General features: G+C 39.1%; 1 long non-coding RNA gene and 1 pseudogene across 3 annotated transcripts in view; one reads left to right on the forward strand and one right to left on the reverse strand.

Moving 5' to 3' along the window:
• Window positions 1-12305, reverse strand: part of LOC149131300 (uncharacterized) — a 70917-nt gene extending 58612 nt beyond the window's left edge. For both annotated transcript variants that reach the window (XR_016238045.1, XR_016238044.1), the window contains exons 1-2: window positions 11341-12305; window positions 5440-5527 (exon numbers count right to left, since the gene is read on the reverse strand). This is a non-coding gene — a long non-coding RNA (uncharacterized LOC149131300). The remainder of the gene's footprint in view (window positions 1-5439; window positions 5528-11340) is intronic.
• On the forward strand, window positions 118-19301 carry LOC106879158 (glutathione peroxidase-like; annotated as a pseudogene). Its single transcript, XR_016238043.1, has 3 exons — window positions 118-1166; window positions 14022-14165; window positions 16634-19301. The product of XR_016238043.1 is annotated as a glutathione peroxidase-like (transcript).
• The last annotated feature ends 6700 nt before the right edge of the window (window positions 19302-26001 follow it).

The following is a 26001-nucleotide window of genomic DNA, read 5'->3' on the forward strand; positions in this document are numbered from 1 at the left end:
TTTTTGTTGTTGTTGTTTGTTTCCCCCACCTCCACCCAGTAATTGGTTGATCGGTATCTAACCTGTCACATATTCTCCACCACTTCCGCTCTACCGCGTATATAAACCCCTGTCGCCATCGATCGGACGTTAAATCTCACACTAGCAGCGAACCAGCTCGCTGCTCATCTCATTTTCTCTCTCTCTATACATATATATGTTAATAATTATATATTTACATCAACATAATTAATATCATTATTATTACCGTTGTTTTAATTGTTGCTGGTGTTGGATGTGGTGGTGGTGGTGGCGGTAGTTGTTGCCGCCGCCGCCGCCGCCTTTACTGAGGTCGGGGGGGAAGCTGATTAAAAGTGTGAGGAGGGATTTAATTAGGAATTTAATTAAGCATCCAGCTTGCAAAAGGGGCAAAAGGATCAGCTAAACTCTACCCTACTCTAACCCCTATTTCTTACCGCCGTTTTCTTGGAACTTTCGAAGGGAAGGATACCTTAGCAAGCTTGATATAGCTTACTTGGGATATCTTTTGGAGGAATTGAGACACCCTGGACCTCACGCTGCTCCTAAATTTGCTCCCTATACTAACCCCTATATTGAGCTCTTTTCTGTCCCCGATTTCCTACGATTCGGCCCCAGCATCGACCAGTGTTACGATTTTTACTTCGCTACCCAGGACGCCGATCGCAGCTCCACAACTTCTGCAGCTATCACAGACTTTTAATTACGAAATGATGGTCGGATCGCTAACTGCAAGCATGGAACCATCCAAGCTGATGTTTCTGTCGCATCTGTTGGCAAGTTTCTTGTCGATTTACCTGTGTGAAGGCTTTACCATCACCGCTAGTCTCACCGAGGAAATGACCACACGTCAGAACCACGTCCACAATCGTGGTCACATCCACGGGCACCTGAAACTTCACAGGAGCACCAACTTCCTCACCTGTTACCAATCTGACAACCACAGCACGTCTCTCTACGATTACAAATCGTACGACATCCACGGGGCCGAGGAAATACCTCTGTCAGTTTACAGGGATAAGGTACTGCTTATCGTGAATGTAGCCAGTTTCTGAGGGGCAACTCCCCAATATTTAGGAATGAATGCACTAGAAAAAGAATTTAAAGATTTTCATATTTTAGGATTTCCATGTAACCAATTCTGGTTGGTGAGTAGACCACACACTTTTTTTCATTTTTTCATTTCATGCATTGGTTGCTTTTGCTTTCATGGTTATTATTATTATTATTATTATTATTCTGGCAGAATCGTTAGCTTACCGTAAAAAATGCTTAACGGTACTTTGTCCGTCATTATGTTCTGAGTTCAAATTCTGTCGAGGTTGACTTTGCCTGTCATCCTTTCAGGGTCGATAAATAAGTACCAGTGAAACACTGGTAATCAACTATTCATCTCCCCTACAAATCTCAGGCCTTGAACCTTTAGTAGAAAGGATTATTATTATTATTATTATTATTATTATTGTCGTCGTTGTTGTTGTTGTTGTTGTTGTTAAGGCGGCGAGCTGGCAGAATCGTTAGCACACCGGGCGAAATGCTTAGCGGTATTTCGTCTGCCGCTACGTTCTGAGTTCAAACTCCGCCGGGGTTGACTTTGCATTTACATCCTTTCAGGGTCGATAGATTAAATACCAGTTGAGTAGTGGGGTCGATGTAATCGACTATCCCCCTCCCCACAAATTTCAGGTCTTGTGCTTCCACTAGAAAGGATTATTATTATTATTATTATTATTATTATTATTATTATTATTAGGGCATTTCGTTCGTCTTCACTTTCTGAGTTCAAATTTCGCCGAGGGTAACTTTACTTTTCGTCCTTTCGGGGTTGATTAAATAAGTACCAGTTGAGCACCAGGGCCGATCTAATTGACTTACCCCATCCCCCGAAATTGCTGGCCTTGTGCCAAAATTTGAAATCATTATTATTGTTTGCGAGCTGGCAGAATTGTTACCGCTCTAGGCAAAATGCTTAGGAACATTTCCTCCTGCTTTACGTTTTGAGTTCAATTTCCGCCGAGGTTGACTTCATCTTTCCCTTCATTCGGATTCTAATCGACTTGCCCGCTTCCACTAAGATTTTAGTCCTTGATAATGCGCTAACAGACACTGATTGTGAAATGTCCAGTAATTGATTCATAGAAAACAAGTGTGTTCGCCGTTTGGCAGGCGTCTCTTACCCTTTCACACCCTCACTTCCGCACAGCTTGTCTGTTTGACATAGCAGCAGCCCTGGGGGATCTTTCTGAATTGACAGGCACCACTTGTTTTCATACAAAACATTCTTTTATAGAAAACATCTTTTATATGAAAACATATCTTATATGAAAACATATTTTATATGAAAACATCTTTTTCTCTTAGCCTTCTTAACAAAAAGTTCTGTATTGCAAGTTATTTCATGTTAAAGTTGTCGTATTTCTGTAAATGAAAAGCGGTGCCCGTCAATTCAGAAAGATCCGTCCTGGGTCAAGCAAAGACCGAAACAGGGTGCGCTCGGCATTTGGAATGTCGTCAAACGCTCACAGCTCCCTACCAATTGAAAAGAAAAAGTGAAGTAGAGAGAGAGAAATGCTGCATCCCAATAAATTTGTTTGAAGATGAACGAATGAGGCGAGCTTGGTCCGAGAGAAAGGATCTATCAATTCTGAGCAAGCGCTTGTAGATTGGAAGGCGACTGGGAGAGGAGCACTAACCTTAGTGATCCGATTGGCCGTGGTTTTTGTGAGGTTTTCAAGTGGAGCCCTCAAAGATCTCCCCAGTGTTGGAGAATTCATCTTTAAAAATTCTTTTTTTATTTCTTTTTTTTGCTTTTGTTATTTCAAGCAATGTCAAAATCAGTGTATTTTAGAAAGTTCTTACTGCAACGTGGACTAAACAATACCTATATTTTTTATCCAATGACACTGATTTCATTTCAAAGTGAATTTATTTACTCTTTTACCTTTTTACTTGTTTCAGTCATTTGACTGCGGCCATGCTGGAGCACCACCTTTTTTAGTCGAGAAAATCGACCCCAAGACTTATTCTTTGTAAGCCTAGTACTTATTCTATCGGTCTCTTTTGCCGAACCGCTAAGTTACGGGGGACGTAAACACACCACCATCGGTTGTCAAGCGATGTTGGGGGGTGGGACAAACACAGACACACAAACATATACACACAGACACACATATATATACATATATACGACGGGCTTCTTTCAGTTTCCGTCTACCAAATCCACTCACAAGGCTTTGGTCGGCCCGAGGCTATAGTAGAAGACACTTGCCCAAGGTGTCACGCAGTGGGACTGAACCCAGAACCATGTGGCTGGTAAGAAAGCTACTTACCATACAGCCACTCCTGCACCTATCTGTAAAAAATCTTATTAAAACACATCCTTTTACTTGTCTTAATTTTTTTTTTTTTAGAATGTAATGAGAAAACGAAGTTGAGGTGTGTGAATTATCCAAAACATCTTTCCCCCAAATTCGATTATTTTCCTTTTTACAATAAATTCCGACATACTTGTAATCATTGTTGTTGGCACTCCGTCGCTTACGACGTCGAGGGTTCCAGTTGATCCGATCAACGGAACAGCCTGCTCGTGAAATTAACGTGCAAGTGGCTGAGCACTCCACAGACACGTGTACCCTTAACGTAGTTCTCAGGGGATATTCAGCGTGACAAGGCTGGCCCTTTGAATTACAGGCACAACAGAAACAGGAAGAAAGAGTGAGAGAAAGTTGTGGTGAAAGAGTACAGCAGGGTTCGCCACCACCCTCTGCCGGAGCTTGGTGGAGCTTTAGGTGTTTTCGCCCAATAAACACTCACAACGCCCGATCTGGGAATCGAAACCGCGATCCTATGACCGCGAGTCCGCTGCCCTAACCACTGGGCCATTGCGCCTCATTTGTAATCATACATCATCTGAAACGTATCTCTGGGAAATTTCATTAAAAGATATCCATTTTTTAGAAAGTTATGAGGAAACAAAATCGGAGGTTGAGGGGGGGGGGGACATATTTGTAGTTATGCCGCCATTAAAACCAGTCTGACCCTCGAAACCACGTTATTTACGTCTTTATTGCCCACAGGGGGCTAAAAATTGAGGGGACAAAGGAGGACAGACAAAGGGATTAAGTCGATTACATCGACTCCAGTGCGTAACTGGTACTTAATTTATTGACCCCGAAAGGATGAAAGGCAAAGTCGACCTCGGCGGAATTTGAACTCAGAACGTAACGGCAGGCGAAATACCGCTAAGCATTTCGCCCGGTGTGCTAACGTTTCTGCCATATAGATGGCAGAATCAACATTTTGCCATATAGATGGGATTATGTTATCAATAATGAAAGGAAATATTGGTTTCCGATTTTGGCAAAAGGCCAGCAATTTCGGGAGCGGGGAGGGAGACAAGGAAGTCGATCACACCGATTCTAGTGTTCAACCCCGAAAGGATCAAAGGCAAAGTTGACCTCGGTGGGATTTGAACTCAGAACGTAGCAACAGACGAAATACCGCTAAGCATTTCGCCAGGCGCGCTAACGCTTCTTATTTCTTTATTGCCCACAAGGGGCTAAACATAGAGGGGACAAACAAGGACAGACAAAGGAGTTAAATCGATTACATCGACTCCAGTGCGTAACTGGTACATAATTTATCGACCGCGAAAGGATCAAAGGCAAAGTCGACCTCGGCGGAATTTGAACTCAGAACGTAACGGCAGACGAAATACCGCTAAGCATTTCGCCCCGTGCGCTAACGTTTCTGCCAGCACGGTGCCTTAAACCACGTTATTTGGGTAAAGATTTCGCCTTCAAAGTGAAACGGATGGAAAAGTAATTACTTAACGAATACTAAATATAACAATAATAAAGATATTGAAATTTTACATAAGAAATATTTAGACCTTCAGCATTCAGGTTTCTCTGTCAAATGTAATGCTTATTTATTCACATTGTTCCGAATTAATTACGAATTATCTCAAAGCTTCGAGATGTCGCTGATATGATTGCAGAGTAGGCGTGCGAGAGCAGATCTGACCAGATTGAACATAAAACAGGTCAATAACCGGGCAGGATATGACCGCTTTAAATACTAAATATTTTGAATTGAATGTCAGAATTGTAGGCGCTGGCACAGTAATGTGCCGGTTCCAGTGTTCAATCATCAGGTTAATAATAATAATAATAATAATTAAAAAATTTAAAAAAAACAAAACAAAAACCAAACTCGCTATGGTTAATGCAGTTTGCTTGCTTATCCTCATCTATGGGCATGAACAGTGGCGGCTCGTATATAGGCCCTGCGCAACTGCAGCACCCCCTATTTCCACTCGATATTATCAATAACATTCAATATAATGAGTCCTGTTTTTCTTTAACTCTTACTTTATACAGTTCTATATTTAAGAGATGAGGAATTATGTACATTACTTACATTATTTACATTCGACGGGCATATGGCGTAGTGGTTAAGAGCGCGAGCTACTAACCCCAAGATTCCGAGTTCGATTCCAGGCAGTGACCTGAATAATAATAAAATTATTATTAATAATAATAATAACAACAAAATAATAATAATAATAACAACATCGAAAAATACCTTAGGAATGAGAACTCGGGTTCGAAATTTCCACAAGATACCTGATGAAGGCTGGAGGGTATATCAGCCGATATATTACGGGGACGTAAACACACCAGCATCGGTTGTCAAGCGATGTTGGGAGACAAACACAGACACACACACACACACACACACACACACATATATATATATATATATATATACTAGCAGTATAGCCCGGCTTTACCCAGGATTAAGTGTGTATGTGTTTACGCTCGTACGATTTGGCCTCACAACTGCCCTGGGACAGTTATTTAATTATCCAGCCCCGGAAGGATGAAAAGCAAAGTTGACCACGGCCGGATGTGAACCCAGAACAGAAAGAGCCGGAAGAAATACCTCAGGGCATTTTGTCCGACACTCAAACGATTCTGCCAGCTCGCCGGTTTTTTGTCGCTTCTGGTACAGGGCCAGCGATTTTGAAGAGAAGAGGAATAGTCGATACCATCGACTCCAGTATGTGGCAAGGTCTATATATGACCCCCCCCCCCCCTGAGGAATAAAATAAAAACTGGTTTCAGCAGGGATTTGAACTCGCGACCTGAAAAAGCTGGAACAAACAAATGTCGCAAGGCTTTTTCTCAGACACTTCAATGCACTAGCGTAGCTAGGCTGGGGACGGTAGGGTCGGTCCCCTTTTAAAGGGGCAGCACTTTCGGGTTTGCTTTAGGCAGTATATGTATTTTTGTGGGATCCCGGGGCGACAAACGGAAGGGCCACCCCGGGCGGCACACAGTCTAGCTACGCTAGTGCTCCAACGATTCAGTTAATCTTTTCCCCACACCATGCACCTCCTAAGCTTTAAAGTTTTGAAATAATATAAATAAAATAATATCAATAAAAGAGATGTTAGAAGACTAAACTGACCTCGGCGGAATTTGAACTCTAAACATAGATGTAAGAAAACTAAAAATACTTCCCACCACTCCAACGAGTTCAAAGTCAGAATTGGGTCAAGTTTTGGCACTCATCGTGCATTTTTAAAATTAATTCTCTCTCTCTCCCCTCTTTCTCTCTCTCTCTCTCGCCATCTCTCCCCTCTTTCTCTCACTTTCTCTCCCTTTCTATCCTCCTCTCTCTCCCTTCCTTCTCTCTCTCTTTCTCTTCTTCCCTCTCTCTCTCTCTCTCCCTGTATTCCTCTAAATCAGAGGTCGCCAAACTTTTTCGACCATCGACCTCTCTCCTCATTTAAAATACCTTAACACCTTACCCTACCGTACCATATCTTAAATGCATACCGGGTACTGATGCTGGCAATTACAATGTTAGCTAAAATACACATGTACGACAAATTAAGAAATTCTATTGAAGATGACACACTTTTTCAGGGCCGGATTAAGGCCCATCGAGGCCCTAAGCACTTAAAAGATTTTGGTGCTTCCACAAACCATAGAATAAATTTTAATTTTCCAAAACGAAACAAAAGAGTAAGAGGGAAAATAATATTTATTTTTGTCTACTTCCTCTTTATTTATATTTGAAAAGTTTCCTCCTACTTTTTTGAATTGCAAAGTCTTTGATCTGATCCTCAAAATTAATCTTAGGTAACGCATCTGCATCTATACTTAGTAGAGATAAAGGCACCCTGAATATTATTTTAGCAAGTTTAAAGAGATTTCTTTTGTACCGTAAACCATTTACCATTTCTGTGGTGCCCCCTCCTTCCCTTGATGCCCTAAGCACATGCTTATTTTGCTTAATGGTCAATTTAGCGCTGCACTTTTTACATTTAAAACTACGTGTACGAGCATACAGTATTAAGGTTCGAATTTTTATGAAATTGTTTTCACGGTTAGGAAATTTGAAAAAACGCCTCATATTTTCCCACGTTTCATGTCGCAGATTTAGTATTTCAAGCAGTTCATCTGGGTGAGCTGGTCTTTCGCACGCCGACCCCCATTCGAACCCTTGGCTATCATCATCGACCCCTTGTTATTCCTCCCTGACCCCCCCCCCTCGGGTACCCTTTGGCGGACCCTGCTCTGAATAAAGACGAGCTACAAGGGCAAAGTCAAGCTGATCGGAGTTTGGACGGAAGCAAAGGAAGTAATGATTGTTCCTTAATCCTAAATTTGGGTCCTGTGCGTAAGTTAAAAATAAGAAACGTTAGCACGCCGGACGAAATGCTTAGCGGTATTTCGTCTGTCTTTACGTTCTGAGTTCAAATTCCGCCGAGGTCGACTTTGCCTTTGGTCCTTTCGGGGTTGAACACTAGAATCGATGTGATCGACTTCCCTGTCCCCCTCCCCGCTCCCGAAATTGCTGGCCTTTTGCCAAAATCGGAAACCAATATTTCTTTTCATTATTGATAACATAATCCCATCTATATGGCAAAACGTTGATTACCCTCGCGTAAAATTCTTCAGATTTTGAAGCAAAGAAACACTGCATATAATTTTAAACCTCTTCACAATTAATAAACTATTTTCCGTCTAAATAATGTTTCAATGATCTGAAAAGATAATATTCAGATAGTACAAGATCAGGAGAGCAAGAAAGACGAGGGAAAACTCCCATGCCAAAATCTAGAGTAATATGCGGCCTTGCGTTATCGTGTAAAAGCATCTCCTGTTTACGATCGACCAATGTCGAGCGCTTTTCTGAAAATTATTTCGTGCAATGCTTCTCAATTTACAACTATACTTTTCCGCATTAACTGTTTTGTTTTAACACTTCATGACGGATGTAACCCTTCACTCCCACAGAACAGAGAGCATAACTTTTTTCGGGTGCAGTCCTGGTTTTGGAGATGGATTCTCCTTTTCCATTGAGTGATAACCATTTTCGATCATAGAGAACCCACTTTTCATCAATTGTGAAGATTCTACGTAGAAAAGAATCGTCAGCAAGTCTTCTCTTCAATGACAAGCAGTGGACAACTCTTTGATTAAGCCGAGAAGCAAACAAAGAGTGAGAGAAAGTTGTGGTGAAAGTGTACAGCAGGGTTCGCCACCACCCTCTGCTGGAGCCTCGTGGAGCTTTAGGTGTTTTCGCTCAATAAACACTCACAACGCCCGGTCTGGGAATCGAAACCGCGACCCTACGACCGCTGCCCTATAATGATAATAACAATAATGTTATGAAATTTATATGTGTGGTCTTTATTTGCATATCCAAAATATTTCCGTAAACAAATTTAAATAGTCCCGTCTGTCAAATACACTCACAAGGCACTTTGGCCAAAAGCGTCACGCAGTAGGACCGAAACCCAGAACCATGTGGTTGGGAAGCAAGCTTCTTACCACACAGCCATGACAACGCCTGTAGCAAAATCTATTTTTTACATAGTTTGTAGCAAGTTTTAATGTCGATACAAAATGTATCTTGACATTTGAATAGGATTGAGTTAGGTGTTACCCTTTTGCACGAGCGGAAAGGCTTGTCAGACTAGTTAATGAAAAAAAACAAAAAAAAAAACAAGAAAAACGAAAGAAAAACATTTAGTAACTACAAAAAAAAAAAAATGCAAAAGAGAAAAAAAGGGTAAAAGAGGGTAACTAGTTGAAAAAAAGACAAAAAAACGAAAGGAATAAAAATAAAAATGCAAACATTTCCTATACAACTGCAGAGAAGAATTTTTAATGAATTTCACATTCTTGGCCGTTAGTTATTTCACATTGTAAAATCTCTCTCTCTCTCTCTCATATATATATATATATACATATATATATAATCAGGTTGAGTAAAAAGTAAACAACATTTTGAGCCATGAAGAATTTGTACAGGATTTTTGCAGAGTTTTGAATCTTTTTTAAACATTTTTTGGGGGGGGCGGGGGTTGCATTTGTCTGATAATACAGACACAGACTTGCCCAAATGCATCAATAAAATAACTTTGATATTTTTTTCACCGTTGTTACAATCATCTGAAATGGAACTGTCAAAGCACGATATTCGAGCAATTTTGCTATTCAACTTCAAAACAGGACGTAAAGCAGCTGAAACTGCTCACGACATCAACGAAACGTTTGGTGAAGAAATGACCAGTGAGTGGTCAGCTCGAAAAATGTTTACACAAACGATTTTGCAGTGGAGACCTCAGCCTTGAAAATCGTAGGCGTAGTGGATGCCCATCTGTCATCGATGACGGTCAATTAGAGATTGTCATTGAGAAAGATCCACATAAAACAACTCAAGAACTGGCAAAAGAACTTCAAGTTTGCATGCGATCGGAAGATCAAAAAAGCTCGACAAATGGGTACAACAGGATTTGAATGAAAATTAGAAAATGCACACATATGAAATTTGCTGGTCGCTTCTTCGTAACCAGACCGATCCATTTGTCGACCGTATTGTAACTTGCAATGAAAAGTGGATTCTGTACAATAATAAGAAAAACGTTCTTCGCAGTGGTTGGACCAAAATGAAACACCGAAAACCTTCCCAAAACCCGAGCTCTTCAAAAAGAAGGTTATGGTGACTGTTTGGTCGTGTACTGCTGCACGTTTCGCTAATGACAATCCAAAAGTTGAAGGAACTTGGCTCCGAAGTTCTCCCCACCCAGCTTATTCCCCAGGCATTTCTCCTACCGACTACCACTTTTTCAAGCAGCCTGATGGTTTCCTGCGAGAGGAGGAGTTCAAAAATCAAACCGATGCTGAAAGTGAGTTCAAAGAGTTCATCAGCTGAAGAACTCCAGATTTTTTTATGTTAGCGGAATAAACAAACTTGTAAATCGCTGGCAAAAATGTGTTGACTGTAATGGTACTTACTTTGATGAATAAAATTTCCATATTGTTGAAATATATTGTGATGAATTTCATGTTTCAAAACGTTGCTCACTATATACTCACCCTAGTGTGTGTGTGTGTGTGTGTGTGTGTGTGTATTTACGTCCCCGTAACTTAGCAGTTTAGCACAAGATTCCGATAAAATACGTACCAGACTTTACTTTAAAACAAAACCCTGGGGTCGATGTGTTCGGCTACAAACCCTTCAAGATGGTGCCCCAGCATGGCCGCAGTCAAATGAGTGAAACAAGTAAATGGTAAAAGGTAATAGTTTGTTGTTTATTTATTAATAACCTGCGCGTAAGCGAAAGCAGGGTAATGCAGCCGCTCGTCTTCGTTGGTCTGTCTGTGTGTTTGCAAAATTCTTTTCTACTCTTAGCACAAGGCCTGAAATTTTGGTGGAGGGGTGGCAGTCGATTAGATCGACTCTAGTATGCAATTGGTACTTAATTTATCGACCCCCGAAATGATAAAAGGCAAAGTCGACCTCGGCGGAATTTGAACTCAGAACGTAAAGACAGACGAAATACCGCGAAGCATTTCGCCCGGCGTGCTAACGTTTCTTATTTCTTTATTGCCCACAAGGGGCTAAACAAGGACAGACAAATGGATTAAGTCGATTACATCGACTCCAGTGCGTAACTGGTACTTAATTTATCGACCCCCGAAAGGATGAAAGGGAAAGTCTACCTCGGCGGAATTTGAACTCAGACAGACGAAATACCGATTTCTTCATTACCCATAAAGGGCTATACAAAGAATTTTTAAGACATCACAAAACATAAAGACAGTACAAAACGCAAACATAAAATCGGGGTAATTAAAATAAAATGATAATATGCAAGAATGAAAAAAATGAGGCGCAATGTCCACTCGATCCCCGAAGTCGGGTGGTTACATTTATCCAGTTTTTCACTTTTACGTTCAACGTCATGTAAACATTTTAACGGTTTTGTAACTCAAAAAATCCAAACACTTGCGTTACCTTTCTTCCATTAATCATTGTTACGCCCGTCTTTAACAACTGCAAATAATCAGTTCTAGGGGGTGGTGTCTCCACCAACCATATCCGTTTCGTTATTAAATTTTCACCAAGTTCTTTTATGCACTCGAAGCATCTTTCCTCACGTATCAAAATGCATTTTTCAGCACATTTTTCTGGCATTTTCACTCTTATTATTTATTTTAACCTCTCGACTTTTCTCTCCATCTGCTCGCAATTCTCGTACTTTATCAAAAGCCCCTTGTCTTTCACATCTTTCTCCGTTCTCTCCTCCTCTTCTTGTACATTATTAGTTTCTGGCTTTTTTATCTCTTTTTTGTTTTCTGTTGACCGTTCCTTTGACTTATTTTTCCTTCGCTTTTTAGGGTTAGTAGCTCCATTTTCGTTCTTCTTTGTTTTCTCTGTTTCACACTTCTGTCTCTCTTTTATTTCCTCGGTGTGGTCTACAATTCTTTCCTCCTCTGCTTGTGCTTTCTCTTGCTGTGGCTTTGTGAACTCATATAGGGGGCATTTGGTCTTCATATGACCTCTCTCCCCGCATATATAACAATTTGGTTTTCTTCCCTAGACTACGACATTTAACGTTTTCTCGTCCTCCACTTCTATCTGGTAGGGAATTCTTTCTATGTCCTCGAATGTGGCAAAAAGCCACATTTCCAGTCCAAATCCCCACCATTTGCACACTTTTGTTTTCGCCACTAGTCCCAATTCCGGCTCCTCCTTGGTTGCAGCCAGCACTGTTGCAACCAACCACTCTGGTTTAATCTCTGGTTGATTGGCAAAAAATAAGACCATACCCAAATATTACAACATCTATGTGTATAAATGTAAACAAAGAAATATTTATTTGATGTTGCAAGAGGTGAGTTGCTTGAAGTTAGATTTCTTCCCAAAACAAAAACAAAGGACAAAAATAAATAGATAAAAAAAAAAGATGAAGCTGGTCGTAAAATTCCCAAACGAATTTATGAGCTGCTTCTAAACCAACGCAGCGTCCACATCAAAAGTATGTGGCAACAACAAGACATGGCTTCTCTGTATCTCTCAATACCTTTGTCAGTTCTTTGTAATTGGTGTCGCTAAAGATTAACCAAACTAAAAATAAAGCCCTTTCAAAATTCTTTGTCAGTCAGATCGGTTCTTCCATTCAGGTTAATAGGAACAAAATTATTTATTTTCTCTTTGATATTTAAAGCTCATTGCTACATTGCTGGACTTTTGTTTTGATTATCTGTCCCGTGTTAGTTGGATTTCTTCCTTTTGACCAGGATCTTTCGTTGCTTCGTTGATTTATCAAGATTATTTTCCGTTTCATTCAAATTGGCTTTCAATTCACACGCATGTACGCACACACACACACACACGTGCGCATAATTCTTTAACAAAATCTTTTGAACTTTCGAAATATTAGTCCAAATGACTGAAATATGCGTTATAGAAGAACTTTTGAAAAATAGCTTTTCAGAAAAGAAGACTAAAAGAAAGCAATTAATTATAAATGATGGAAGACCGACGCCGAAATTACCTAATTTGCAAAGTTCCAACAAGAAATATATTCGACAATTTCAGACTAATCTATATGGAAGGAAAAAAGTGGTTAACTGGAAGTGCTACACGCACATACCTACACATACACACACACACCTCCTTCTCTTACACTCTCCTGTCTTAGAAAGAACTTTTTCTTCACCCATTCCCTTCCGGTCATTTCAAAATGTAACCACATGTGAATCGTTTGCGATTTTCTTCCTCCGTCTTCCTTTTCTATTGGTCTTTCCTCTGTTTCTGAAGAAGAGCGTTTGCTCGAAACATTAAACCATCTTTCTTTTCTTCCCTGAGCGTCTGCTAATACTTTACATGTACCACGTCCTCGCGTTGTTGGTTTTTTTTTGTGTGTTCATTCTTCTTTTTTTGGAGTTACTATATTTATATACTCAGGCCTATTCCCCTTTTTTTTAGGAGAGGGTCGCCACAACAAGGCACACACCAGGCATTCCATTCATTTTCCAGCTCAAAGGGGCGAGCCCCGTTCTATGCTCGGGTCAAAGCATAGAACGCAACCCTCAATATCAGCAGCGGGATCCGACAGCTTAAGCTGGTTTACCCCTGCTGCATCATTCTGAACAACATTAAAATTCACTCGTCTGTCCTCAAACATTCTCCAAGATTTCCTATCATTTATAAACTTACTTGCCTCTCTCACTTCAACACAATATTGTACATCTTTTTAAAAGATTTTAAACGCATTAAAACAGAGACCATCATGGCCATGTTACGAAATTAATTTGGTTCTCTTAAACAATTTCAAAAACGAATCAGCTCAACCAATAAGTACGAGGGTGGGTTGGAAAGTTCATATATATATATATATATATATTTGTTTTACAAGATTTCTGATGTGAAATCGCGTGTTGAAACAGATACTGTATTTCAGGATGGTAATTTTTTTCGCCAAATAAACACACACACTATATATTTGTTCTTCACTTCAGATTTATTTTATTTCATTTGTCTAGATAACTTTCGTCACACAACCTGCGACCTCTTTAGCGACTCTCCATCCCACGTGTCTCCACCTGTTCAGTTTAGTCCATTCTCTCTTACTCTCTATTTCTTTCTTTCTCTCACTCTAACTTTCACTGTATTTCATTTATATTTTTCAGCAAGAACCAGGAGCAAACGGAACCGAGATACTCAACTGTCTTGCAAACGTTCGACCTGGAGATGGTTTTAAACCAAATTTTCAACTTTTCCTAAAGACCGAAGTGAACGGTAAAAAGGAAAACACTCTTTTCACTTATCTCAAGGTAAAGTAGGCCTTCCTTTCACCCTCATTATTCTTCCTGCTGTTATTTCATTTTTGTTGTTATTGCCATCTTCTTGATGTTCTGATGCCGTTGTTGCTGCTGCTGGAAAAAGACTTTAAAAAATTTGCGGCTTTTCATTGCATCCTTTTACTTCTTGAGTTCAAATCCCGCCCAGTCCACTTTGCTTTTCACCCGCCAGCCCACTTGCAGCTCCCCACTTTAGTAAAATGCTGCTTTAAATCCACACATATTCGCTTCATACCATCAGATATCACACATCCTTCACAATCCATCAAAAACCATATCGTGATTCTGTCGTTTATGTAAAGTGCCTTTGTCCACCTGTCACAATCAAGGTCGACAGTTTCCCCGAGCCTTAGCTCAGAGAATGCAGTCATTGCATGCAATGTTTAAAAGAAATAGCCAAGCCCCAGTCTCATCCCTATCACATCGACTGCAATATTTTCTCTTAGTTCTCTTTTAAATTAGTCCTCCCCACCCCACCGCCTTCAGTTTAATTCATTTAATGGTTCTTTGTGGTTATCGTCACTGCATGTCGAAATCTTTAAAAAAAATGTTTAATGTATCGTATAGGCGCGGGAGTGGCTGTGTGGTAAGTAGCTTGCTTACCAACCACATGGTTCTGGGTTCATTCCCACTGCGTGGCACCTTGGACAAGTGTCTTCTACTATAGCCTCAGGCCGACCAAAGCCTTGTGAGTGGATTTGGTAAACGGAAACTGAAAGAAGCCCGTCGTATATATGTGTATATATATGTGTGTGTGTGTGTGTGTGTGTGTGTGTGTGTGTGTGTGCGTGCGTGTGTGTTTGTGTGTGTGTGTTTGTTCCCCCAACATCGCTTGGCAACCGATGCTGGTACGTTTATGTCCCCGTAACTTAGCTGTTTGGCACAAGAGACCGATAGGATAAGTACTAGGCATCCAAAGAATAAGTCCTGGGGTCGATTTGCTCGACTAAAGGCGGTGCTCCAGCATGGCCGCAGTCAAATGACTGAAACAAGTAAAAGAGTAAAGAGTATAGATGTAATTTTTGATGCTGAATCTGAATTTGTTATTCATTTATTCCAGGAAAATTTTGCGAAAATGTTACAGGTGTTCAAAGTTTGATAATCTTCCATCATCTGCTGTAGTAGAGAGAAGGAAGGGTTGGGTTTGGGGGCAACGGAATGTCAAAAGATTAAACTAGTGAAAGGAAAGTGAAAAAAACATTAAGAGATTCGCGAGCAAATTAAATATTTAAAAGCGACGAGCAAACCAACAGGAGTTGCTAGAAATAACAGTCAAAACGTTGTGTAAAACAGATATTTTTTAGTTAAAAAAGTTCAAGTACGAAAGTTTGCTATGCACTTTAGGAATTTATAAAATAGATTATCTTTCTCATATCTCTTTCTCCACATAAATTCACAAAGATAAGAATCAACCATGGAATGGCGTTTGTTTCCAGGCTTTAAAGATGCCCAGGTACTTTCAATTTGTTGATTACACTCAATTTGGTGATTACACTCCTTGTGCGCATGCGCAGCATCTTTGGTTACTATGGAAACAAAGTTCTTTGCAATCAGCTGTGGAACACATGGTGCTTCTTTGCTTAATACGCAAACAGAACTTCACTGTGATGTGTAAAATACTCGCTTCTGATTGGCTAAACTACCCAAATTTTGCAAATTTTAAAGTCTTGTCATTTTTTTAATTATGAATTTATAGGGAAAATGAATTTCATTTTCATAATTAGTATATGAAACTTAATCCATTTACCAAATGTGAAAACAATTGGAACAAAATTGTAGACAGTGACGATAACCACAAAGATCCCTTTTTATTGCTACTTCTTTATTATATCTTACCAACTCTGTTGTTTCCCTTAAAACCCACACACCATCTGTTGTTAATGATTTCCCTGCCAATTCTCGTTTGATAAGCTCCTTATTCCAGGTCCTTTCGCTATTTCGTGCCATAAACGACGCATTCGGCTTTCAGTAGCCAGGTCTGTATCTCAGGTCCTGTAGCAAATGTATGTGACTGAGAGATATTTGGCGGTGGTTACTTACATTTAATAACATTAATAAGTTTGGAGTAGGGAAGAGACAGCTGCTCTGAAATTACAGAAAGTTATCTTTGTGACGACTTGCAGTCGACCGAAAATAGACAATGCTAACAGCACAAATCTCCATGGTATTGGAATATTCCAGTTGTCTGTGCTCTAAGATAGGAGCCAAACTGTTTTTATAGAGGACCGGAAACCAAATTCTAGAATGTTCGAGAAAACCATATCACGTCACATCCTCATGTTGATTGAGTGGTTAACAGGCTGATCGTATGAAACTGTGGCGGTTCGCTTATGGTGTCTGAACGATTCTCTATCAGTTGGGGTTTCAAATCCCTGCTACAAATCTTTCGATAATACTAAATGTTCTTTTCTGATTTTTTTCTTCTTTTATTTCTTTTTCAGTCTTATTGCCCCAGCCCTAAACAGGACTTCGCTTCCGTCGAACGGCTCCACTACAAACCAATGAGTGCCAATGACATCCGATGGAATTTCGAGAAGTTCTTAATCAACCGTAAAGGAAAACCAGTCATGCGTTTCGCAACAGCTGTGCTCCCTAATGAAATTCGGCCATACATCGTTCATCTTCTAGAAGAGAAAGAAGAATTTTAATCGTATAGAATGATGTCTGTATTTGCGTGTGTGAATGAGTGAACACGCGTGTGTATGTGAGGGTGAATATGTGTGAGTGTGTGTAAGTGGAATGGAGAGAGGAAGTGGATGCTTGTTAAGATTTATTTTTCCTTTCACGAATCTGATTAGTGATGGAAATCCTTGAGAATTAACAGATCCTTTTGATATATAGAAATCCGTCTTGGATTTCTATATAAAACGAACTAGTTAGATTTGGAAGGGTTGTATGTATGTATATATATATATATACATGTATATGTATGTGTGTATGTATGCATACATACATATATAAATATATAGATTAAATATACATGCATACATATATATACATACATATATAATATATAATATATATATATTTATTATATGCATATAAACTAATATACATACATACATATATGTACGTAGACAGATTTTAGTAGTTATTTTTGTTTTTATAATTGGTTGCATGGACCAAAATAGTGGGTTGGTAGATTGTTAAAGAGAACAGGAACATTCTCACGATGGGACAGTTGAGGTTGCAGGAAAAAAAAGGTCAGATAAGATGACAAAGGATATAGGAGGTCGGTGTCGGGGGAGGGCAGAATGTAACTAGAAATCAAGTTAATTAATGGTTACACCACCAGCAACCACACAACCACTACTGCTAACACCACCAAGCATATGAGCCAATGAGCTGATGAAGGAGTCTTTATGTGGTCGCCTAGTGTGCTAGAAATAGCAGTTAAAATCCAGTCAAATTTTCTTAAATCATGCTCTAGTGAAAATAGGCATCACTGACAATAGAATATTGAAACCAGTGTAAGCAGAATGCATTGGATAGATGTAGCACTAGAAGCCCCTAAAAGATAGGATGGTCATGGGTGGAATGATTGCTCACAGGTTGCTCAATCAGGCATGACCTGAAGCCTTAGAGGATAACATATAAAATGACATATTTTGTGTATGTGTATGTATTCAAGTATGCATATGTGTATGTATGTGTGTATGTGTAAACAAAGATGTGTGTGAGCATGTTTGTGCCTTCTTATATATACATATTCACACTAACTCATACACACATTTATACATATATATGCATACATGCTTATATATATATATATGTGTGTGTGTGTATGTGTATTTATATATAAACATACATATATATACACACATATACATATGTATACATATATATATATTCCAAGGATTTTCATATGTATGTATGTATTCATATATATATATATATATATATATATATATATTCCAAGGATTTTCATCTCTAATGAGACTCTGTATTTTCCCCTCTCATGCTTTTGCGAGCTAGAATCTAGCAATTCAGCAATTACTCACTGCTGTTAATTAATTCAAACGCAAAATTTCCTCACCCTTTTTTTTTCCGCTTCTTTGATAAACAAAACAATAAATGAAATACAAAATAAATTTTCCCCTTTAAACCTCAAAATATACCATGAAACACATTCATAGTGATCAAAAAAATCATCAAGTAGTTTTATAACCATTATTAGTATTAGTGGTAGTATTATTACAAAACTATTATCATTGATATGATTATTTCCTATAAGGCAACGAGGTGATAGAATCATTAAAGCTTCAGACAAAATGCTTAGTAGAACTTCTTGCCGTTTTCTGCATTCTGAGCTCAAATCCAGCTGAACTTAACTTCGTATTTCATCCTTTTGGGGTCAATAAAATAAGTATCGGTCAAGTGCTGGGGTTAATGTAATCAATTTGTCCATCCCGTCAATATTGCTGGTCTTGTGTCAAATTATAAAAGTAATTAATATTTTTAGTATCTATATAATTTTTAATTTTCCCTGATATGAAAAGTATTAATGCATACTTTAAAAGAAATTTGATCTGTGCTATATTTATAAAAAGAATAACAGTTTCAAAGTTTGGCTCAAGGCCAGCAGTTTTGTGATGGAGGGGAAAAGTCAGTTACGTTGGACCTCAGTACATGACTGGTACTTACTTTATTGACCCTGAAAGAATGAAAGGCAGAGTTGATCTTGTGGGGAACCTGAGTTCAGAACAGAGATGGACAAAATACTGCTAAGCGTTCAGTGAACTAATGATTTCGGCAGCTCACTGCCTTCTTAATAATAATAATAATAATAATAATAATAATAATAATAATAATAATTGTTATTGTTTATAAATATGTCCAAAGACAGCTGGAAGCTCACCGGTGTCTCACAGTGCCAAGGTCACTTTTCACCTTCATGACAGAGCCAGCCGAAACCAGCAAGAATCTGGTGGCCCCTCTTGATACGATGCATTGATTTGGTCAGAGTTGTGCATTCCTCTGCCAAGTAGATCATCATGTGTTCTAATCCTAGCACTGGAGACACTAGTCTGTTTTGGCTTAAGAAAACCATAAAAAACAATACAATACAATATAAATGGTGAATAAATTATTATTATTCTCATCAATCAACCAATCGAGTGTGTTGTTTATTTGTTATTTTCTTGTTTTTATTTTCTTTGTACATTTTATGTTTTGTATTTTACTTGTTTCGGTCGTTGGACTGTGGCCATGCTGGGGCACCAGCCTGAAGGTTTTTTTAATGACTTTTGTTGTTTTTAAGTTTGGTACCTATTCTATCAGTTACTTTTGTTGAACTGTTAAGTTATGAAGGTGTAAACAAACACCTGTTGCCAAGTTGTATGTGTGTGTGGGGGGTGTATATATATCTTTTCTTTTATTTTTTTATTCTTTTACTTGTTTCAGTCATTTAACTGAAGCCATGCTGGAGCATTGCCTTTAAGGGTATTTTAGTTGAAAAAAATCAACCTCAGGACTTATTTTTGTAAGCCTAGTATTTATTCTGAGAGTCTCTTTTGCCAAACTGCTAAGGTACGGGGACATAAACACACCAACATTGGTTGTCAAGCGATGGAGGAGGGACAAACACAGACACAAATGCACACACACACACACATATAGATATATATATATATGTATGATAGACATCTTTCAGTTTCTGTCTACAATAAATCCACTCACAAGGCTTTGGTCAGCCCAAGGCTGTAGACAAAGACACTGACCCAAGGTGCCATGTAGCGGGACTGAACTTGGAACCATGTGGTTGGGAAGCAAGCTTCTTACCACACAGCCATACATACATACATACATACATACATACACACACACATATATATATATATATATATATATATATATATATATATATATATATATATATATATATATATATATATATATAAGGTGTGGTGAATAAACTGCTGTCTAAATTATGCAAAAATGAAAATAACACTGGCATTTTATTTTAACAGATATATTTACCAAAATTACATAAAAATATCTTGAAATACTAAAGAGTAAATATATCCAATAAAATCACCATTGGCTTCAACCACGGCCTCTTACGACTTCGGAATCTCCTGCAGCTCTTCTGGATGGTCTCCTCGTTTAAGTTGGTGAATGCTGCCATAATTGTTGCCTTCAGTTCATCTTTTGGTGTTACAAGGAGTTTTGTTGGTCCCTTGCTCAACTGCACCCCACACATAATAATGAAGGGTGTTGCAGTCTGGGGAGTTAGGTGGCCAGATGTTAGGGGTGATGTGGTCGCAGAAATTGTCTGACAGCCATGACTGGGTTCTCCTGCTTGTGTGGCATGGTGCAGAGTCCTGTTGCCAGACATAGGGTCTTCCAGCAGCCACCCTCTTCACCCAGGACAGCACTACCTCTTCCAGGCACTTGATGTAGGCTTCCATATGGAAGATGAATGGAGCTGTTGTCATAAATTTTGTATGCTTTCAATTTTGTTTTAATTGTTTTAACATTTGGTAAACCACTTTAGTTTTGTATGGAGACACATGGCTTTGTGGGGTGTTGGATTCACGACCGTAACATTGTAGTTTCGATTCCTGAACTGGACAATCCTTTGTGTTCTTGAGCAAAACACTTCTTTTAATGCTGTTTCAGTCCACTCAGCTGTAGAAATGAGTTTCGCCTGGAGAGGGATAGGCTCTGCCAGGCTTTCTCACCCTAGATACACAGCATGGCTGCAGCACCCCAATGACCCTCAAGGGGTTAAGGGACTTGTTGATTGTCAATGCTAATTATGAAAATAAAATTCGCTTTTAATGCGAGTTAATAAATAAAAGTGAATAGCTTTTAAAGTTTTCAAATAATGGGTAATTTTAGCCAATCAAAAGCTGCCATTATACACATGACTGTAAATCTCATATTGGTGTCTGTTTCCATAGTAACAAGCAAAGGTGTAGTCTGCCCTGTTTTCATTATAACAAGGATGCTTTACTTAGCACCGCAGTGACTTTCACCACTGCAACGACCACCAAAAGATTTGACAAGTGATATCATTTTCTGCTTGTGCTATTTCTGTTATATTTCTGTTGTTGTTGGCACTCCATTGCTTACGACATCGAGGGTTCCAGTTGATCCGATCAACGGAACAGCCTGCTCGTGAAATTAACGTGCAAGTGGCTGAGCACTCCACAAACACGTGTACCCTTAACGTAGTTCTCGGGGATATTCAGCGTGACACAGTGTGACAAGGCTTACCCTTTGAATTACAGGCACAACAGAAACAGGAAGTAAGAGTGAGAGAAAGTTGTGGTGAAATAGTACAGCAGAGTTCACCACCATCCCCTGCTGGAGCCTCGTGGAGCTTTAGGTGTTTTTGCTCAATAAACACTCACAACGCCCGGTCTGGGAATCGAAACCGCGATTCTATGACCGCGAGTCCGCTGCCCTAACCACTGGGCCATTACGCCTCCGCTGTTATATTGTGACAGACAGCAATTACACAGAAAATGCACCACTTCTGGTACCTGATTTCCAATTGGACTAAAAATTATCAACCTTTGACCCTCTGCAACATTTTACTAAATTTTTCTGGGAATAAATGAATCCCAAATTCGGATTCAGTGTCAAAAATTACATTAATATACCAAATATGAAAATTTTCACTTAATTTCAAAATTTCGTCATCATTTTCAAAATTAATTAAAAAAGAAAATGTCAAATTTCAACAAAAATATGGTAACAAAAGGGTTTAAAAGATTCAACCAGTCACTTTTCATGTTACATTGCAGATCAACCCTTTATCATTCAGATTACTCTGTCAAATGCAATGCTTTTTGGTCATTTGACTGTGGCCATGCTGGAGCACCGCCTTTAGTCGAGCAAATCGACCCCAGGACTTATTCTTTGTGAGCCTAGTACTTTTTCTATCGGTCTCTTTTTGCTGAACCGCTAAGTTACGGGGACGTAAACACACGAGCATCGGTTGTCAAGCGAAGTTGGGGGGGACAAACACAGACACACAAACATACACACACACACATATAGATACATATACATATATATGACAGGCTTCTTTCAGTTTCCGTCTATCAAATCCACCCACAAGGCTTTGGTCGGCCCGAGGCTATAGTAGAAGACACTTGCCCAAGGTGCCACGTACTGGGACTCAACCCGGAACCATGCGGCTCATAAGCAAGCTACTTATCACACAGCCACTCCTACGCCTGTGTTTATATTGATTTTTATTTATATTGTTTTTAGAATGACATTGTAGGGTAGGTGTGAGTGGCTGGATCTGGTCAGTCCTGAGCACAAAATAAGTCAAATATGTAGGCATAATATGGCATTCACATTATTCTGTCAAATGTAATGCTTACTTATTGAAGTTGTTTGAATTAACCATGTATCATTTTGTATCTTCAACAATTTCAATGGTGTGATTGCATGTTTAGAATGATATATTACAGGGTTGGTATGAGAAACCAGATTTGGCCAGTTCGGACATAAAACAAGTAGAATATCTCATCCAGTTATGGCCAGTCAAAGTGTTAAAGGTTATGCAAATGATAGGAGGAAAAAGGAATTTATTTCAGGAATAAAGGGCAAAATACTAAACCTTCACTGGATTCATAGTTTCACCCTGAATTTTCTTGAAACATTAAGGAATTAGGAGTAAAGATTGTTTGCCAACATAACACGGCAGTCCTAGTTTAGGACGAATGTTGCTGCAATTTAGCCCCAGAAGACATTGTCTCCAGCTGGTTATATGACACAATTTGCGTCCTTATATTTTCAAACAATCTTTACTCCAAAGTACTGTTGCTGAATATCTCTCGTCGTGAGATTTAAAAATAGTAATTTTCTATTAAGCAATTAATTTAGAAAAAGAAAAAAAGATAATCTGTTTTTTTTTTTTTTTTGCGAAGACGAAGGCAGCAGGAGATGGTGAAAATGGTGTGAACTATCCAAAAATATTTACACACACTTATGCTCTTACTTGTTTCAGTCATTTGATTGTGGTCATACTGGAGCACTAAGTTAAAGGGATTTTAGTCACAAGAAATCGACCCCAGTACTTATTCTTTGTAAACCTAGTACTTATTTTATTGGCCTCTTTTGCCAAACCACTAAGTTACAGGGATATAGACACACCAACATCGGTTCTCAAGTGATGATTGTGGGACAAACACGGACACAAAGACACACACACATAAATATATATACATATATATATATGACGGGCTTCTTTCAGTTTCTGTCAGCCAAATCCACTCACAAGGCTTTGGTTGCCCCGTGGTTATAGTAGAATACACTTGCCCAAGATGCCACACAGTGGGACTGAACCCAGAACCATGTGGCTGGGAAACAAGCTTCTTACCACACAGCCATGTCTATAGGTATATATCAAACAGGGAGAGGAGGGGACGAAGGAAAGCCAGAAAAAGGACAGGAAAGAAAGAAAGAAAGAAAGAAAATAATGAGAGAGAAAGGAAAAGAGGAAACAAAATGAGAAAGAGAAAGAAACAGATATAAGGAAAAGAAGAAAAGGATAGGAAAAGAGAGACAATAGAAAAAGAGCGAGTAAGAATACAGAGAGAGAGAGAGAAAGAGAAAGAGAGAAAGGGAGTTAACAAATAGACATGAAGAAAGACTATTAACCTAAAAGATAATTGAAGCCAAAGATAATTTAGAGTTATCTCCCTTAATCCAGGTAATACTAAATTATTTGATGGTCGTTTCGAAGAGATTAGCGACAATTCACTGAGCTAATCTCGTAGGAATATATATATACACACACACACACACATATATATATATATATATATATATATATATATATATATATATATATATATATATATATATATATATATATATATATATATATATATATATATATATATATATATATATATATATATATATATATATATATATATATATATATATATATATATATATATATATATATATATATATATAAAACTGTCTGTGTGTACTTACCCTCCCCCACCACCGAAATATTACGTTTCAAAAAATAAGTCCTGGGGTCGGTTTATTCGACTAAAACCCTTGAAGGCTGTGCTCCAGCATGGCCGCAGTTAAATAACTGAAGCAAGTAAACGAATAAAAGAGTAACAGAATATACATGCAATGCTGTAGATATGGCCACGTTCTCCAGACAAGAATGTGGCCTTTTATCTTTCCTTTAACCCCCTTTTTATTTTGGAGTGCGGCCCTGCGGAGGCATTGCCTTGAAGAGTTTTACTCAGACAAATCGATCCTGGCTCTTATTTTTAAAGTCTGGTGGTCATTGTAGCAGTGAGAGTATCACAGCTGTGCTAAGTACAGCATCCTTGTTATAATGAAAAACAAGGCTTTGCTTGTTACTACGGAAGCAGACACCAATAAGAGATTTACAGACATGTGTATCCTGGATCTTATTTTTGAAGTCTCATACTTATTGGTCTCTTTTGCTAAACCACTAAGTTACGGGAATGTGAACAAACTCATACAGGTTGTCAAGCATTGGAGGAGGCAATTACAAACGCATATGGAGGCGAACACCTTTCTCCATATGACCAGCTTGAAAAGTTGTAAAGACACTAGGATATTTTCCTACTTTTCTTCACCTGATAACAATGGTAGCCTTAATTTGCAAATAAAGAAATAAAGAAATTATGTATCCACCAATGCGGTACTGAGCACTCATTTCATCGTCCAACATATATATATATATATATATATATAAGGGAGGCTAGGCGACAGGTTTATTTAGCCAGAGGGGAAGCAGATAAGGAAAGATTTGCCAATGTTCTGCGCCGTGAGGACCAAAGACTCGAGGTATTTCGTGTTGCAAGACAGTGTAGGAGAGAGAATAGTGATGTTGTAGGAGAGAAATGTGTTCGCATGGATGATGGTACGCTTGCATTAAATGAGGATGCAAAGAAAGAGGTCTGGAGATGCCACTACGATAGATTGCTTAATAAAGAGAATGAATGGGAGAAAGAGAGCCTGCCGTATGTCGACCCAATAGAGGGACCAGCTATCCGAGTTGATAGTACCAGGGTAGATAAAGCAATTAAGAGTATGAAGACCGGGAAAGCCCCCGGCCCATCAGGAATCAATGCAGAGATGCTCAAAATATCTGGCAGTGTTGGCTATAGCCTAGTCACCCGTATTACGAACCAGGTGATACACGAAGGAGTCATACCCAATGACTGGTGTAGCAGCATCATAGTCAACTGCTACAAAGGTAAAGGTGACGCTTTAGATACAAATAATTACAGAGGCATCAAGCTGTTAGATCAGGTTAGGAAAGTTACAGAGAGGGTCATAGCCCAACTAATTAGGGAGCGAATCAATTTAGATGAGATGCAGTTTGGGTTCGTGCCAGGTAAAAGCACTACTGATGCCTTATTTCTAGTGAGACAGTTGCAGGAGAAATACCTAGCTAAGGATAAACCTCTGTACCTGGCTTTCGTTGACATGGAGAAAGCCTTTGACAGGGTCCCCCGATCCCTTATCTGGTGGTCAATGAGGAAACTTGGGATAGAAGAATGGTTAGTGAGAGCTGTGCGAGCCATGTACAGAGAGGCTGCCAGTAAGGTGAGGGTTGGAAATGAGTACAGCAATGAATTCCGGGTAGAGGTAGGGGTCCACCAAGGTTCCGTCCTCAGCCCCCTCTTATTTACCATAGTCCTCCAGGCAATCACAGAGGAGTTCAAGACAGGTTGCCCCTGGGAGCTCCTCTATGCTGATGACCTTGCCCTAATTGCGGAGTCACTATCAGAACTAGAGGAGAAGTTTCAGGTGTGGAAGCAAGGTCTAGAATTGAAGGGCC

The sequence above is a fragment of the Octopus bimaculoides genome, chromosome 23 (genome assembly GCF_046866305.1).
Source record: "Octopus bimaculoides isolate indiv1 chromosome 23, ASM4686630v1, whole genome shotgun sequence".
Classification (NCBI taxonomy): domain Eukaryota; kingdom Metazoa; phylum Mollusca; class Cephalopoda; order Octopoda; family Octopodidae; genus Octopus; species Octopus bimaculoides.